The sequence below is a fragment of the Borostomias antarcticus genome (genome assembly GCF_949987555.1).
Source record: "Borostomias antarcticus genome assembly, chromosome: 16".
Classification (NCBI taxonomy): domain Eukaryota; kingdom Metazoa; phylum Chordata; class Actinopteri; order Stomiiformes; family Stomiidae; genus Borostomias; species Borostomias antarcticus.
This window is the reverse complement of record NC_140249.1, coordinates 21,499,255-21,515,759: the sequence shown is the minus strand read 5'-3', so window position 1 is coordinate 21,515,759 and position 16,505 is coordinate 21,499,255. Positions and strand designations below refer to the sequence as shown.

At 42.1% G+C, this 16,505-nt stretch overlaps 1 protein-coding gene across 1 annotated transcript in view; it reads left to right on the top strand.

Moving 5' to 3' along the window:
- The window catches only part of znf609a (zinc finger protein 609a), a 95,616-nt gene that overhangs the window by 22,696 nt on the left and 56,415 nt on the right, over positions 1–16,505 (top strand). The window lies entirely within an intron of this gene.

Here is a 16,505-nt window from a genome sequence, read left to right as displayed (position 1 = left end):
TTTGATTGATTGTTTCCATCTGTGGTGTTTTGATTCAGGAGCTCTTTAAAGTGTTATCGGCATCTGGAGCTGGTGTCCATGTTGTCCTTTACCAGGGTTTGTCCATCGTTGGAGCGGAGGGGATTTAGGCCTCCGTAGCTGGGTCCATACACAGCCTTGGTGGCGTTGAAGAAACCCCTGGAGTCACCCGAGTCAGCAAACCTCTGGAATTCCAGGGCCTTCTCCGTCCAACATTTTGTTTTTCAGCTCTCACCCTGCTCTGGACAATGGCCTTGGCCTTGGAGTGGGCCTGTCTTTTGGCCCTAAAATTGATGTCATTCTGCCAAGAGCAGAAGGCTTTCCTTTTGGCATCGATCAGAAGTTCTATTTCGGTGTCATTTTCGTCAAACCAGTCATGATGTTTCCTGGCCTTGTGGCCAATGGTGTCCCCAAGGATGAAAAGATGAATTGCTTCCAACATGTGCATATATATATATATATATATATATATATATATATATATATATATATATATTAGTTTGACATCTACCATTTCTGTTTCTCTCTTGCAGTCTCATACACACACTGTCAATTGGCATAGAACATAGATGCAGTCCTGTTGCCCAATTTACTCCTCTTGCCACTGGGTCAACTTACACAGCAATTTCTGAAAGAGAAATAAATACCAAGGCATTAATTGTGTAAGGTATTGCATTTTTTAGACAAATTACATATTGAGAGAGAGAGTAGGATGGGAGAGAGAATATAATTCTAGGATAGGAGAGAGTAGGATTGGAGAGAAAGAGAATGATTCTAGGATAGGAGAGAGTAGGGTAGGAGAGAGAGAAAGAGTAGGATTCTAGGATATGACAGAGAGGACAGGCGAGAGTCAGACAGTAGGATTCTTGGATAGGAGAGAGAGCTACACTAAATCGGTTGTTGTGGTGTAATACTCATCATTTTCCATCTCCGTCTGAACTTCTTTCCTTGTTTCTGTGTTCAGTTCTGGGAGGGCAACTTGACTGAAGTATGTGCGGTAGGGAATTACTCATCTAGGGGTGCACCGATAGATCGGCAGGAGAGTGGAGAGAATGACACACTCAAAAGTTTGATTGCCTATATAGATGCACCGATCCACTTTCTTTACATTCATCTTCGTATCTACGCCCACTTTAATAAAATAAAAATAAATCATTTGTCAAATATAAGCTTGGGATGAGTCCCCCTGTCTGCTCTGCTCTCGTGTTACTCACTCTGCACAAGTTTATTTCACTATGACATGAGTAAGGAGAGGGAAGTCATTAATGTTATCAGGTTCCCTATTAGCATTGGGTTTAAATCCGAAATATTGCCAAATACAGTGGTGGCCAAAATTATTAGAACACCTGTCAGATCTGAAAATTTTGAAATTTCTTGCCTCCAAAACATGATTTAATTCCATAATGTTCATGAAACATGCAGATGGTTGCTCAGAGCACAACAAATATCAGATGAAGAGAGTCCTACTGTTTTTATCCACTTTTAACTTTGATACTGTATTTGGTATGTCCACCGGTCTTTCGGTTCTGGTGTGAATGGGTGGCATCATGGCATGATTGTGTGACATTGACAGTGAAATAGGCCTTGCTTGTTTTTTGTGAGGAAAATGACCTAAATCTCCTTATAATGGCTCTATTCTATGGTTTGTAGAGCATAATGATGACTTTGTAGATATTTCATTTGTTTTATGGCTATTTTAATGGCCAATTCAACAAAAACAACTGAACTCTTTCAGTTTCACGCCAAGTGTTGTAATAATTTTGGCCACCACTGTAGGTGCTTTTGATTTTTTTGCGGAAATCCTCCGCCACCGTCTTGTGTAACCAACTCGAGCAGCACTTTCACTCGCGAACATTCTTTGCAAACTATTTTTAACTTTTTTTCAGCACTAAACATTTGCAAACATAAGCGAACAGTTTGAAAAGGTAGGCTAGTTTGGTGAACTAGACGTTGGACTGAGGGATCGCCACAGATTTCCCAAAACGATTTGATTCCGATTCACAAGGTCCTGATTCGATTTGTGATTTGATTCGATATCGATTCGATTAAGGATTTTTAGTTACAGCACCAATTTTGCTTGACTATGAAAGAGATTCTCAGAGAACTAATGCTGTAAATGGCTCCAAAGCAGTTACATGAATGTACATTTTATTGGAACATACCAGCTTTGACCAACACAAGTTGAGCAACTCGGACACTACAAAAAGTGCTTTCTTTACTGCAGTCAGTGTAAATAAAGTGGCTACAAACATAGCCTACCTGTAAACAAGACATCACTTATTCCTTAAGAAAACACACTTTGGTATAGTGTGATTGTCTCAAATAGCTTATTTGCATTAGACATTGAAATGTGCAAAAAAAATAAAAAGTGCAATAAATCAGGGTATTTTGGGGAACACATAAATCCTTGTCTGGAGTCTGGACATTGTAAACTGTAAAGTCCATGAAAGCTCCTTCATGGCTTTCTTGTAAGATTTGCAAGAAAATGTTTTTTTCTGCAAGAAAAGGAACTGATGTACATGTTGCAGAGTGAGGTAGGTTCTCTGTGCAGTTACGATATTGCAAGTGGTGAGAACTCTCAGAACGAGCACTGGTCTTGGGGGCACACAGAAGCCGCTTACTCCCCCGCATGCAACATGAATGACTGCTAGTTAGCTGGCTAATAGTAGCATACAGGAACCTCAGTTTGCTAATCACAAACTTTTTTCTCAGTCTTCTAATCTAATTTCCTGATATCCTAGTAGTGCACACCGGGATCAAGCATTTAGATCAAGTTTGAGACTAAGGATTTAATCCAAATCAGTTTTATTAGGGCTGCAACATTAGCTAAACAGATAAGGCTATGATAATAAACAAGGCTTGGATAAACAGATCTTGGATCTTAAAATTGAGTACTGTATGGCCGGCATTAGCCAACTTGGCGAACTAGAAAGAGTATTTCTCAAAAGAGACGTTTTGCTGTTTGTTTTACAATGATGCAAACAACTCGCTTTTCTGCAGATCTCACCTTTTTCACATCAATTTGGGCAACTTGTGTGAATTGTCTAGATCTGAAGAGTTTTTGTTTGTTCTCTTATGTTTATTCACTACTATGTATATTCTGCACTTCCAGCCTTTGGTCTAATTTCCCACTGCCGAATCTCCCAAATGTCCTCCTACAGGGATTATTAAAGTTAATATTCATCTAGTAATGACAACAATTAAACAAGAATAGGAGTAGAGCTGTACCGACTCCTGGATTTTGTGAGTCAAATCAGATTCGACGAATCGTTCCTTTTTTCACATTGATATCTTTGCTAAGTAATAAGCTGTACGGACAGGCTGTTTTGCACTGGCAAACAGTGTGTGACAGCCCTGCGCAACGCGTGCAAATTGGCTGCCGCTGAGTGGTTGGGAAACATCAAGAATAGTCATGCATCTTTGCTTGCAGAGTTTGAGAAACATCCTAAATTTTTCTAACTAGCACTTGTTGTAGAAACTTGGGAATCCTGTTTTTAGACTAGTCATGTAATCAGTTACAAAACCACCGTCTAGTAAAAGTCTTACCTTGTGTAAACAAGTTTGACAATTATGAGACTCATTCTGACTGACATCTAAGCGCAGCCACATACTTTTCATCACTTTTACAGTTGATTCCATTTTTATTACCAAATTCCGCGATTTCCGCATCACGGAAATCATATCATCAGGTGGTCCGCAGATGGGCCTCCCATGTTTGTCTCCATTTATCCCGGTCCTCCCTAAACCTGCCGATCTCATCAGTAGTCTCAGCTTCCGCATCCATCTTGATTATGTCCACGAATGTTTTAGTAGGACGTCCTCGCGACTTGTCTGCGCCATGGAGATGGCTCCCATAACACCAGCTTGCTGGCCGGAAGCTAACAGTGTCTGTAGCAGTGCCCAGCCAGCCTCATTCTCCTTGCTTTTATCTTCCCTCTCACCCTTGGCCTCTCCATACAGATCTTCAATACTGATGTGCGCATTATGACTTATGTCCAGTGCTGCACGTAGCATTCTGGTGTAACATCCGTCCAGCGACCTCTGCAGTGTGGCTCAGGGTCCAGCACTCACAGCCATAAAGGAGAACGGCCTCCACAGTGGCGTCGAAGAAGTGGAGCTTAGTTACTTAAACAATTTAGGCCTGCCCCCCTATTCAGCGGCACTGCAATAGTTAGTGAAAAGTGGGGCTGTTATGAAATACAGAATATTCTCTAATCTCATGAAGGGAAATTGCCAGTTAAATTGGATCTGATTAGTACTCTGGTCATTCTCTGAATGCTTGGAAAATAAGGGAGTTTTCCTTTGCCAAAAGTAATTTTAAAAAGTATTATTAATTATTTCTGAACTGACTTAAATTAGTATATAAGAATATTATTAAATATAAATAATGATTAGGCTAATTCTTAAATTGTAATGATTTAGTTTACCTGTCTTGGCATACCAAAATGCTCCTTCTGCAGCAATGCATATTTTACAGCCATGTTGTAACTTAAAATGTTCTCCATGGGAACTCGGCCAATTTAATAGCTCAATGGGAGGGGGCAAGTCAGGTTATTAGACAAGCCAAGTTCTTAAACGTTATCTGAGTTATGACAGGTTGTAAGGCCCATATCCTAAATCATGGAATTCTCATGTGTGAACTGCTTAAAGCAATTTCATTGATGCCTGATTATAACGTGTTTATGTATAAATGGTAATTGCTTTTAGGGATGTGTGCAGTGACTATTTTCACTGATCACTAGACGGTGGTTTTGCAACCTACTATATGACTAGTCTAAAACAGAGATTCCCAACCACTCAGCGGCAGCCAATTTGCATTCGTTGCGCAGGGCTAGTCACTTCGCTCTCCCCAAAACAGTACAGTCTGTCTTTACAGCTTATTACTTAGCAAAGATCTAGATGTGATATATTTTGTTTAATTGAAGAACAGTAGGCTAGCCTAATAACCTGTAGTGTTTCAATAGGTCAAAATTAAACACTTGGCATTGGTCTGATATACTGTATCTAATTATATCTGATATAAATCTGTATCGGCTGATCCTGAGGAAAAGAATCGGTATCAGCCCCAAAAATCCAGATTAGAACATCCCTAGTTATTGCCCCCCCTGCCAGATGCACCCCATATAGTGTGACAATAAGCCTACCCTACGTCTGAGTTGGCTACTGTGAGGTGACTTTATTAAAGTCTTTTTATAATTTTTTTTTTTTTAATCAAATTTTATTATATTGTTTAGTCGACTAGTATTTCCTAAACGACTAGCAGAAGCTACACTGTATAGAAGACTGCACACATCCCTAATTGCTTTCCTTTTATTTGCAATGCTAGACCTAGCCTAGAAGGTAAAGCATATGCCTCGATGTTTGGACAAGAACATCAGTTACAATGTCACCTACAATGGGAAAACAGAGATGACAACATTATCTAAAAGCATAATTTCTCACGATGTACCATGGTTGGAACAGTGTCTAGCGTAATTGAGATTGTACATTTACAATTTACATTTATTGATCTTGATGTAGCCTACAAAACACAATGCAATAGGCCTATGTGCCAAATGCATAACATTTAATTATATGTGTCCGTATGTTTTGAAAGGGACTACCAATTCATGATTTACGACTTAGGCTAGACTGGTAAGATCTGTGTTACTGTTTCTGACGCTTCCTCTCCACTATTTGAAATCTAGCCTATCACGGTGTGCACATCTAGCTAGACGCACATGATGGACAGAGTCATTGACCAATAAGGTTGCTGATATAGTGGTAGTTGTCCAGTAAGGTTGCCTTTTTCAAACCTGTAGCGCTTAAATTTCCTCCTCAACAGTCTTATTTTCTTGGCCTATTGGGGACCTTATTTAGCTCACAAGCGCCCTCAGCAGAAAATTCAGCAAAGGGCATCTTTAACTGCCTGCATATGAAATGTGATGCTACATCTGGTAGATAAATGCACCCCTCTCTCCACCAGCAGCTGCACATTCTGACGTAGTGTAATTGTTATCAGCATTGCTAGAGTCATATCTCAAAGACTAGTAGAACATGACAGCATTGATTGGGCTGTGCTTCAGAGACCTCACAACTGTTACTGATGAGCTAACTGATTCACTGCTCACTGGGACTCAGCTCTGAGGCAAAGCCATTATATCGGAGCCTTAAAGGCAGTCTGAACTCAGATGACTGACGGGAGAAAATAGCCCACTGTCCTTCAGGCTGTGTAACATTCTAGATTATAGTTCGGTCCCCGTGGATACCCTCTGGTCTGAGTTGATGTGGGGCCATTTTCGTGGCCGCAGGCTCAGCTGAGCTCAGCCCTCTGATGGAGCCTCCAGTAAATTCTCCATAGCTGCACTTCACACTTCCGGGAAAATCAATCTGGCAACTTGTCAGGTTTGTGGAGGTGGGGACCACTGCTTGGCTGGAGGCACCTGGAGAGCACAGTTTCAGTACAGTGTGTAAATGGCCTGGAAATGATCTGTGACATGGCGGCCGGGGCTGCACGCGCTCCCTCTCTGTGAACCTATTACCCAAGGGGGCTCTCATCCTGCCTGCCAAATCGTTTTTTCCCCCTTTCTCGCTCTCTTTCTCCCCCTCTTTCTCTCTCAAACGCATCTACCAATCATGATGGAATGAAATCTGATGCACACAGACTGCCCTGCTTCATTCATATGTATATGCGCCATGGGAATTGAGATGAAAGCAATAGGAAATGTTCCATTCCTGCCTCTCCGCTGCCTATCTGGCAGCACAAGGGGTGATATCAAAGCGTTTTTTTTATAGAGGCTTTGCACAGTGTGTGACAGCGACTAGAGCAGCTTGTCCCAGCCGAACTAAACAGCAAAGGTCTGTCACAACCAGATAGAAAGAGGTAGACTGTCTTCTAGCTCTATGGCTAGGTGAATCAACACACACTTAAACTGCACCAAAACAGTGTGTGAGGAGAGAGTACTAAGGCCCCTTAAAGAGTCAGAATAATAATAATAATACAATTTATTTTTGTATCCTAACCCTCAAAAAATGCAGCTCAAAGTTCTAAATAGACATAAAACATGAAAAATAAGATGGAACTAAACGTAAACGTAATAAAAATAAGATTCAAATAAATGTATACGAAATCTAAATTTAAAAGTGCATCAGTAAGCAAGTGCAAAATAATCATAATCCCAAGGCAGATGGTGATGGTGATAATTACACAGAATACAACATTTTAAAAAGAAGCGCGAAGCAGTAAGCAAGTGCAAAGAAGTTTTCATTTTTCTTTATCAGGAAAGTCATAGCTAGTTGAAGGCCAAAGTGAAGAAATAAATTTTTAGCTATCTTCAAAATATTTAGCGAGCTGGCTTCCCTGATATCTATAGGTAATGTATTCTATAGCCTGGGGACATAATTGATAATGGCAAGTGCGCTCTGTATTTCTGTGCATTGCAAAATGTAGCCTTAATGGCAAAAGCACTCCGCATTTAACCGCATTGCAAGATTAAGCCTGTTAAGGTCTTGATCTTAAAAAGCAACAAAAACAACATATCATATATATTTTCAACTTGTAAGAATAATACTAGACTACTGATTTTTTCTTTGACTGACTTGGTGCATTTGGGCTTCTGTCGTGCTGGCTGTTAAAATAAATGCTGTCTTCTGCAATAAAAATTGTATTAAAACTATATAATTTATGAAACACTTGTAGTCTATATATTTTTGTAACATTAAGCTTGTGATTGCTCGGCCTAGACTATCTGCTGGACTGTGCCTTGCATGTTCTATCTCGGGATTGGCCGGTTTGTAGACGCAACACGAAAATGTCGTGGCATTTGGCTCATGTATGAATGCCGAAAATCAGTTGTGGCCCCAGGTAGGGTTTCACAGTACAGGGAACTCTGTGTGTAAATACCTTAATGATGTCCCCAAGTGGCAGCATGTATAATTAGAATAAAAACTAACCAAGGCAGCTCCCTTCTGCAACCCCAAATAAGATCTTTCACAGACATGTTCTCCAAGTCTGACCTAAAACATTTTCCCTTTTGATTTATGTTCTGAACCAATTTAACACAGTCAGGAAGACCAACCAGCTTTTCAAGATGATTGATCATATCACACGCTGTAGGTCTAGGTCTAGGAGTACTCGCATCACAGTTTAGCCTGAGGCCTCTAGTTATTTTCGTGAGAGCAATAGGGTGCAGAGTGGATAAACAATATGTAGGAAGGGGTCTGAGGACCCAGAGTGCCATGGGGTGCAGATAGTTGGGGGTTGACTGGCCTGGCTGACCACCCCCACCTCCACCCTCCCAACTCCCTATGATTCCCTTCACCTTGAACCCACCGGGCACACTTCTATTTCAGTCAGCAACTCAAGCACACAATCCAATCACATGGACCGGCCACGGCGTGGATCTCTGCCTGGGATGGCAGTCCCTCACCAGCGGCCACATCAAAATTACTCATTAGCCAGGTCCTGCACATGTAATTGAAGTCCTGATTGAGTTGTTACTCGGCAGCGCTGGAAAAGATTTTTCTTTGGGCTAAAGGTTCCCGGTCGCAGAGCCCAAGCAGGGTGTGATCCCAATGTTATCAGGACTAGGTCTTTTTTTTTTCTAATCCACCCTCTATCACACAGACTTTCATCACCACCGGCATGTTGCAAAATTGGGATCAGAATGGAATTTCTCATTCTGGAAGTCTGTTGCCATGGATACGCTTGTGCAAACATAGTTTTTCGCCCGGTGTTATTGAAATGACAAATTACTGTTGGAATCCACTCCCCACCCGGGGGGAATGGTCTGCTGCTCTGCTATTCAGGTTATATTGATTCAACGAGAGATGTTTGAGAATAGTGAAGAATAGAATGTCGCGGACGGATTGGGAAATCATTTACTAGAACACTGCCTTTTCAGATTTCCTTCCAATCCCTCAGTACTATTTTACATAGAGCACAGTGTTCAGGACCAGAGAATGATGATCCATCTTTAAGGTATTTCAGACTCATAGGCAAAACGGTGGTAAGCAATATTCTGTGAACAGGTTTTATATTATATAGTTTATATATATATAGTTTCTTTTTTAACCTTTACATTATATTATCTTTGTTTTTGTGACCCAAACATGGGACATTGATTTGACGAGTGATGCTGATCCAAACAGACACACTAGCACATCTAAACAATTTAACCTGGCATGGGCTATTAAAACAGCTTACTTTGCTTTTACTGGTACGGGCAACACTGTTAGGTCAAGTACAGATAGTGTTACTCGCCTCCTCTAATTCTTCTGAGGGGACTAACAGGGCAACCTAACCCCACCAGAGGGGACAGCTGCCCCTCCTCTGTGCCCCATTGCCCTCACAGGATGATCAAGTGTCCCCTTGCAGCCAGGTGCTAATTCGGCTTCTGGAGGTGGTGGCCGCCAGTGTCTGAAAGGGCTGACTGTGAAACCTGTGAGTTATGGGACTGACAGACAAAACCCCGGCAGCCATTTGGGATCGGCCTGTTTCCATTAATGAGAACTGAATAATGCAGGCAGCCAAGGCAGGGCAAAGCTTCCTGGTTGGGTCCAGTGTGAGCTGAGCTCCCTGCTAGCACGCTTGCTTGCAGCCAACGTCAATAGCGGTGCAAACAATGCAGAACCGAGAGCCAAAGCTGGTGCAGGTCTGCGAAAATCAGCGAGGGTCCGTCTGTATCGCTCAGCGTGTCATCATCTCCGAGCGAAGGTTCGATAAATCCTCCCCCTGCCTGTCAGAGGGGGCCGCATCTGCTAGCTGAGATCTCTGCACACTTTTTTTTTTTTTACAGGTAGAAAAACAACAGGGAAGATGAACACAGGAGCAGCGCTTTCATCCCATGCAATGTCTAATCTAACCAAGGGGAAGTGCTCCTGCCTCTTTCTGCTCTCTCTCTCTCTCTCTCTCTCTCTCTCTCTCTCTCTCTCCCTCCCCCTCTCTCCCTCCCCCTCTCTCCCTCTCTCCCTCCCCCTCTCTCCCTCTCTCCCCCCCTCCCCACCAAGACATCCTCCGATTCACACATCCCGTCACTTTTTGCTCTCAGCCAGAAAGCTTTCAAACCCGTTCTTTATTGGAGATCCTCAATTACTTTGCAGTGAAGGGGGAATTAAAAATGAAAGGCAGCGCTACACAGGCAGAGAGGCTCTCCACAATGAGGTCAGAGGTTCTCTGGTGTAATCGCTTATTTCCTTGCTTGTTTTCCCTTGCTCCCTTTTTTTGTCATCCATCGTGTTGCCTGCCCCCCCCCCCCCTCCGCCCCTTCCCCGCTTTTGAAAGCATCACAGAGGGCCTGACAAACCTCCGGTTGGAATCGATCTTATCCCACCGTCTGTCATCTCTGCGAGAGGCGTCCCCGCCCCAGCGCCTGCTTTATTTTCCCTTCACGTTTCTCATCAGGCAGAGGCGTCCGCTGCGAACGCCTGTGTTAATTAGGCCCTTGTAGTGAAGGGAGGAGCTGGAAGCATGTCTGCCTAGATTCACTGGTGCCTCTCCTCGCACACTCCCACGGCTCACTGGCATGTGGCAGGGAAAGCTAAATTAGTTTAGAGGCGTTATTTACGGCCCCTGGAAGGGCACCAGTAGCAGCACAGCGAGCCACCAGGGCTTATGTGTGACTGACTGGAGTGGAGAGGACAGCCTGGCCTGGGGCTAAGGAGGAGCTCTATACAACCAACAGAGTACACATACTTCCCACTTCCACCAACGCCTACCTAGTTCTGGTGCTGGGGGCTGCTAGATGCGAGTGCCTCTTTGCAGTGGGTTCAACTTGCGAACCTTTTAAAGCAGTTTGCTTTTTCCATGGGCTAGAGAGACACTTCATTAGGTCACTGTGTATACATATCCGCTTTCTCAGCAATGCTAGCGCCAACTTCAAGCACAATAGCTATTCCCATGGCAATAAACAACGAGCCCTAGCAACCAAAACAAGACTTGACTTTGATAGTGTAACACTTAGGGCTGTCAAATAAAGATTAGAACTTTGACAGTCTGTGAACTGTGGAGAAAAAAGTGCAATAGATTTTAAAAACGTATATTAATTTAATAGGCTGAGATTACCGGCTTAAACACGCTAGTAGGCCAGTGACATGGCATATAGTAGGCACGGAATTTAAATTGTAAAATTAATTTACTAAAGCAGGGTCCAACGTTAAGTTTTTTTTTCATTTGCCCGGTCGGGGAAGGGGGTCAGAAATATGGAAGTGCACGGATAGTCGTTTACACAACTATAGGGCACTGCTTCTGCTGGTCGGCACGGAAATACTAGTCGGTTAAATAAAAAATTATTACCGCAAAGTCACCTCACACAGATCAGTCTTGTCTGGACTAAACCTAACAACAACCCTAATAATAAGTGCCTGAGTGCTGTGAGTTGTTTACTAGTAGTCACACCCCCTGTCTGTCTATTGAAGTGTGTATGTGTGTGTGTGAGAGAGAGAGAGATAATTTAATTTGAAAGAGTTTCATGTAGATTGTATCTGATGAAACTGGCATATAACCATTTGACTGGATCGATGAGAAATCACATCCAACGTGGTCTGGCGTTGATAATGTTGATTTCTCTGAACAGAAATGTAGCCCGTCATTGTTTGTTTCATAATCTGCAAAATTGCAAATAAGCCATATTGAATGACAGTGTGGCCTTCATTCCCGCCACAGTGTGCGCATAGATCTTGCCTTGTGCCTTCCAAAAGGCACACAGTAGTAGGATTGGATGTGTTGTTTAATGAAATTATATTTTGTAACATTATGGGATAGAACGTCATTAACCGCTCTGACGTCGAGTATTCATACCAGGTGGCAACGTGAAAACTACAAGGCAGTCAAAAATGGTGAATTTCTCTACCTATTTGATGCGCTTTTGTTAAATGTTTCAAATTATTGCTTGTTTTTCCTCCCTGACATGCAAAAGACTATGCACTTGTGGCAGCAAACCTAACTTTTGTGCGTTTCATTCTCTTCGCTCACTCAGAGCAGCAACGTATGTGTGTGTGAGCAGGGGAGGGTCTTCTGATAATTCGGAATAGCTAAAATGCTTAGTGTTAGAAACGGGGCTAGAAAGAGTGTTAGAAATGGGGTTGAAGAGATAAAAGGTGCAACAGAACGTTTATAGACCAAATTCGCTTCAATTACATCATATTTTCTCACACAAGCTCATAAAATCAATTTGGGTCGCACATAAATCGGGAGGGTTGTTCAGCAACCACAAACTAGCTATAACACTTTCACAAATGTACAATCCATTTAAGCTATTATTTGTACAGTATTATTACTTTCACTTTATTTTTATTTGCACTATTTCATTATTTTGCAGAGCAATATTTGAAATCTGCCTTAGAACGTAGGCCTGCGGTCTGTAACGGGAAAATCAATTTTTAGCCTACTGAAATATGACAGGCTATAGGCTAGCCTACTCTTGTTCAATTAAACAAAATAAATCACATTGAGAGCTCGGGGGGGGGGGGGGTCGGTAGTGATCTCATGGGGGGGGGTCGGTAGTGATCTCATGATTCAAATTAGATTCTTGGGGTCACGATTCGATTTCAAATCGATTCCACGATTCGATTTTCAATCGAATATTCAATGACATTTCCACCATTTGACTTCAGTAACCCATTAAATACAGTAACCCATTAAATACAGGGGGTCCCGTAACGATAGGGTAAACACTGAAATACATCCCAAGCACAAAATTATTGTGAAAACAGGATTAAGTCTCAATCAATTTTTCAGAATTTGTGAATTGCGAATTCACCACCCCTATTGAGATCTTTGCTAAGTAATAAGCTGTAAAGACAGGCTGGACTACTGCTTTGGGGTGAGAGAAGTGATTAGCCCTGCGCAACGAGTGCAAATTGGCTCCCGCTGAGTGGTTGTAAATCCACGACTAGTTTTAGACTACTTTAGACTAAATACGACTAGACTACTCGTATAGTTGGTGACAAAATCAGAGAAAATTGTCGCTGCGCATATCCATAGTCAGAAATCTACTTGCCTGAAGTATTTTTTACTTGTCCCTATACAACTTGTTTTATTTATTTTTATTTCCTCTGCATTCATGTTTTGTAGCAGCAAGGCCCTGGAGGAGGGGTTCTCGGCATCCCTCTTTGCTACCATGCAAGCGAGATGCTGTTGGGTCGTGTCATGGCAGTCCTCAATTCTTGATTGGCCTACGATGAGTGCCAGGGGAGGGGGCTATGCTTTGTACCAGAAAGAACATTAGCTATGATACGACGATGATTGAAAAGAAATGTTAAAAATTGGGGAAAAAACAATAAAAATTGGGGAAAAAAATAACATTTATTTTTACTACTTGTCCGATGTTGGAAAGTATTTAGATAAGTAGGGCTTTGGCACGTCATCGCATCGAGTTCGCATTGAAGCCAGTTGTGTGTTCATAAACATTTGTTGCTTTCTTCGATGCGAGATTCAGGAATGTCAGAACAGGGAGATTCAGGGCCAAGAGACACAGGTAATAATTTCACTAGCAGCTCACTTGGTGTCGGATAGCAGAATAGGCTAAATTTAAATACTGTAGCTAGCTACATTAAGCAGTCTGTCTGTGCACCCCTCTTTATAACAATTCTTTATAATCTCTCCTCTCCAGTCTGAGTATACTCCATTTTCTGTCACTGCAAAGTCAAACTAAATAGTACATTCTGTTCTCAAAATTCACCAGAAATGAGCATTAAATGCTTTATTTAAATAAAAAAAATCTTCACAGGGGACCATACCCTCCTAGCTTTTCAGTGCCCCCCCCCCCCCAGGTTCAAAATCACTGCTACACCCCTGTCCTGTATTTAATGGATGCCATACTTTTGCTACATCAAGATGTTTTAAAGGGAATCATTTTTCCACAGAGGTGCAGCAAACGAATGATCTGTTGGAATGGGATGTATTAAAAAAAAGGCGAATGTTTGATGTGGCAGGATCTGTGGAATGAAACGTGTGTGCGCCATATGCTTGTGAAAGCTCTTGAGCGTAACCCAATTAATGTTCAAGCACACATGAACATGGACTGTTGTAAAATGGAGATAGCGATGGCATGTTCAGTGAGCATTAAACAGGCAAACTTCGCAAAATGAACTCCGAGCACTGATCTCTGAGTATGAATAGTCTCTACATCTTACTTTTTTGCCTTGTAGTTGACATGGACATCTGGCTGTCAGATCTATTTTTAATTTTAAAACATTTTTTTGATAGGCACTGCAACTAGTACAGTGTATTTGCTTAGACACTACATTGCTGTTATTTTTCAATGTCTTCAACATCTTCAACCCAAGATCTTGTCTAACAGTGGAATTCTGCAACTAGAATCGCTCAATCAATCAAAGCTTTATTTGTGTATAGCGCATTTCATACCCAGAGGCAACACAATGCGCTTTACAGAGAGCAAGGGAAGTGGGCATACGTCCCACCCCTACATATTCCAGAGGGAAGCAAAAAAACAGCTAAACCCTTGAAGTAGACTATAATGATTTCTCTGGCTGTAAGATTTTTTGCTTTCACGTGACAGGGTTTTAAAATGGCAAACTCCTGTTGTGAGCAGTCCCTTATTAGCAGAGGAATGGTAAGGAGAAGGAATCGCTTAGAACAGCTTGCTACCATGTCTGTCAATCAGGATTTCCCCATGTTGCCTCACTAATGAAGTGGAGCAGGATTTGTCTAAGAAAATCATGATGGCCAAGATTATGGTGAAGTCTGGACATCTATAGAATGGAAGAAAAAATATTAAATAAATCAATCCCATCCCTCTTCATGGTCCATCATAATACTGGGCTTGAGATCAGTCATTTAAAAAAAAAAAAAAAAGTAAAAGGGGTTTTCGGTAGTTATCTTTGTTTAGTTTACGTTTTTCTTCTTCTAAAGGCCTGATTATGCTTTCCGCGTAGGCGAGGGTCCGCATGACGTAAATGTTGTCATCAGACGGTGTACATGTAGGCACCACGGGGACATCTGCGTGCATCCCGTTTTTTGTGACCGTGCATACTTGTCCGCATGCCCTCTATGCAATAAGAGCACCAACTGCCGCGGACAATAGAAGACCCCTACCCGTCCACGGTGTCCACAGCTGTCTGCGAACGTGTCTATTTGGGAGTATAACTGAGGCTTAAGGTGGCCTGATACTCATCAAGTGAAACTCGTCCTCTTTTGTGTTGCTTTTCTCTGCCCATGTGACTTGATTCCTTATGGTTTTGTGTCCACTTGGGATTGTATTTGGCGGGAACTTATGCAGCTCTCAGCTGGCTCAGGCCCTGTGAGTAACTAAAGGATTAGACTACTTGAGTTTTTTCACCCCTCCTCTGACCATCAATGCTCAGACAGAGCATTTCACCCTTACCGAGCGTGGCGGAGTCGAGCAGTTCTGTAATACTCACAGCAGTGCAGACAGAGATTTAGACCGAGGACCCAAAGTTGACGTAGCTTTCTTAGACAGTGGGGCTCTGTGCCTGGATGAACACTTTGCCTATTTATCGTTATCCACTTTCAATCTCCCTTTTGGCTTCATGACCTAGACACCACAGGATTTTCATCAAAGCAGTGTATTTCAGTTGATTGAATTATCTGCCTAGATGATGAATATATTCTACTTTCTTCAGTCTAGTACATGAATCAGACTATGAAAAGAACTCAAATGACCCTGCTCATTGTTGAGAATGAATAGAAGAATTGAATTGTAGCTTAGCTTCTCACACAACTAGGGGTTTAATTAGCATCTGTGATAAGTCAATAATGACATGACAGCCCTTTTTGCAGCTTACAGTAGCCTTAAGCTGTATGCCATAGTGGGGAATCTGACCCCTCCTACCCCACCACCCAACTCTTTCTCTCTTCCCTGTGAAAAGCCTTTCATTGTTTGGAGGGGCGAAGGGGTTATGCCAACGCATTCATATGATAAGTGCATTGAAAAGAGGGATTCTGAAAGAGATGCTCCTCTTTTTGCACACAAGTTGTTTTTGACCCACTGTTGGGATCCAAGGCCTGTGATCCCCCTCAATAGATTCATTGTGTCAGGGCCTCAGTCTTCTTTCCCCTCTTTATCTGTCTGTCACATGTAAACAGGCGAGTGGGAAGAATACTGACATCTAGCAGACTGGTTAAGAAATGAGCCAACAGTTTTGACCTTGTATTTTGGTTAGCCTGGCAACTTAGTGGGTAATCAGAGTGAGACTAGTTTGAACTTAGTAGCTTAGTCTAGAGCATGTTTAAAATCATTGCATAAGCAGATGTTTGTCAGAACCAACCACTCATTTGATGTTGTAAGCTATTTATTTTCTTAGACTGGTGAGATAATAAGAGCATGTTGGCCTCATCAACACTCTCATTTCACATCATTAATCCTGACAATGTTGGAATAGGTGGGAATATTTGCCAAAAATGTCCAGAACGTTTCTAGAACATTTTCATGAGAACTTATCCTTGGGATCTTTCTTTAATTTCACCCAATTGCAAAAGCACAACATGCTGAAAGTGAGGAGGTGGAGTGGGATTCAATGACAACAGT